Source organism: Mandrillus leucophaeus, unplaced genomic scaffold, assembly GCF_000951045.1.
Source record: "Mandrillus leucophaeus isolate KB7577 unplaced genomic scaffold, Mleu.le_1.0 Scaffold109, whole genome shotgun sequence".
NCBI classification, from domain to species: domain Eukaryota; kingdom Metazoa; phylum Chordata; class Mammalia; order Primates; family Cercopithecidae; genus Mandrillus; species Mandrillus leucophaeus.
This window is the reverse complement of record NW_012099098.1, coordinates 1,718,488-1,720,632: the sequence shown is the minus strand read 5'-3', so window position 1 is coordinate 1,720,632 and position 2,145 is coordinate 1,718,488. Positions and strand designations below refer to the sequence as shown.

The window sequence follows — 2,145 nt, the reverse complement described above, 5'->3', positions numbered from 1 at the left end:
GGGTGGTGGTGAGAAGATGGTCAGATCTGCTTGTCCTGGGGCTGGTGACTGAAGTAGGACATGTGACCTCTTGTCCTGGTTCAGCTTCTGTGACTTTGGAAAATTCCTCCTTAGTCCTCAGCAGTTTTTTTTTTTTTTTCCTTCTCGGTATAAAATAATGGTTCAGAATTCAGATTCTAGAATTGGATCTTTCCTTTGTCATTTACTAATAAAGCACTTATCCACTCTGAATCTCAACTCCTCATCTGTAAAATATTATTACACATCTTAATAATGTGAAGATTAAAAACCTAGCTCAAATGTATTCCAAATATTTAATGAATATTCACTGGTTTTTACTACTACTAGCTCTCTTTTTAAAAAATTTTTTAATTGGCTCAATTTGTGTTACTTTGAAGCCAAAAGTAAGCCCTGCCTATATTTCAAAAACAGTATCTGAGACCAGCCTGGCTAACATAGTGAAACCCCGTCTCTACTAAAAATACAAAAAATTGGCCGGGCGGTGGTGGCGGGCGCCTGTAATCCCAGCTACCCGGAGGCTGAGGCAGGAGAATCGCTTGAACCTAGGAGGCGGAGGTTGCAGTGAGCCAAGATCATGCCACTGTACTCCAGCCTGGGCGATAGTGCGAGACTGTCTCAAAAAAAGAAAAAAGAAAAAAGAAAAGAAAAGAAAAGTAGTATCTCCTATTAACAAAGAAAGTCGAGCAAAAACTGACCTGGGACCGCTTTAGTAAATACGGACTCCAGGAAGGAGATACTGAGACCAGAGTCGGTCCCACAGTATATTCGTATCAGATTTGGGGCTTAGAAACTTCTAAACTCTGAGCGCCCTATAAGCAGGATGAGATTCTGCCTTGTACTTGGTTGTGGCTCCAGCGAACAGAATAACGGCTTACACGTAAAAGAGACAGAATACTGAACATTAGCTATCGGATGCTATGCTGCCTGAAGGTAAGTCTAGTGCTATTTCCAGTATCTCGGCGCCTTGGTTTTTACATCGGAAAATGGAGATTAAAAATAATGCCCATAGGTATGAGCTAAGAGGAATATAAACAAAACAAAACAAAAAGCAATGCCCAATGATTGGAGGATTTGATGAGATGATGCCCGTGAGGTGCTTGGCACGGAGTTTGACACAAGAACTCAGTGTTGGTGGATGCACGGATGCAGGTGCCCAGCGAGAGGGAGGTATTGTGGGTGGATTCATCCTGGCTTCGCTGCGGCTGGGAGTGGGCGCTGCTAGTAAGAGATCTCGCCTCCAAGCTCTTTCCGTGGGCAGGGAAAAAACGGAAGCTCCAAGAAAGAGGAAAGACAGGACCCGAGCGGGGTTTCAGGCAGATGGAGCGCGTCGGTAGCCTGTGGCCAGGGATCCCAGCAAGGAGGGGAAAGAGGAGGCCTGGGTACCCCGCGCCCCGGGCGCGCGCGGCGCGTGAGGTGAGGGGGAGGGCGCGGCTCCGCACCAGCCAGCTGCCGCCTCGCGCCAGCAAAGAGTAGTATTGTGTGATAGTTGAGGGAGTATTTTACCCTTTCTTTCTTTCTTTCTTTCTTTTTTTTTTTTTTTTTTGAGACAGAGTCTCGCTCTGTAGCCCAGGTTGGAGTGCAGTGGCGCCATCTCGGCTCACTGCAAGTTCCGCCTCCCGGGTTCAGGCCATTCTCCTGCCTCAGCCTCCCTAGCAGCTGGGACTATAGGCGCCCACCACCACGCCCGGCTAATTTTTTGTGTTTTAGTAGAGACGGGGTTTCACTGTGTTAGACAGGATGGTCTCGATCTCCTGACTTCGTGATCTGCCCGCCTCAGCCTCCCAAAGTGCTGGGATTACAGGCGTGAGCCACCGCGCCCAGCCGTATTTTGCCCTTTCAAGTGGATCATTTTGCTGGCTGGGAGTCACCCTGGGAGACAGGCCTGGAAGTTTTATTTGTCTCCGTTTCACAGATGGGGAAACCAAGGCTCAAAGATGTCAAGAGGTCTCCAACCAGGTCTTGGGTGCCAAATCAGCGCTCCCAACCTGAATTCCTGGGTGAATTCACAGTCTGTCAGCCCGCTCTATCTTTCAATCATGCTACTTTAAAAAAACCTCCGTTCTGATTTTTGTCATCCCCAGTGAACATCTCAGGTACACATCTGCAGGAAAGGCTTTTTTTTTT

General features: G+C 47.7%; 1 protein-coding gene across 1 annotated transcript in view; it reads left to right on the top strand.

The window, feature by feature from the left end:
• The first annotated feature begins 1,151 nt into the window (after positions 1-1,151).
• Positions 1,152-2,145, top strand: part of STXBP1 (syntaxin binding protein 1) — a 91,145-nt gene continuing 90,151 nt past the window's right edge. Inside the window, exon 1 of the mRNA XM_011988341.1 lies at positions 1,152-1,242. The gene's annotated coding sequence lies outside the window, so the exon portion shown is untranslated. The remainder of the gene's footprint in view (positions 1,243-2,145) is intronic.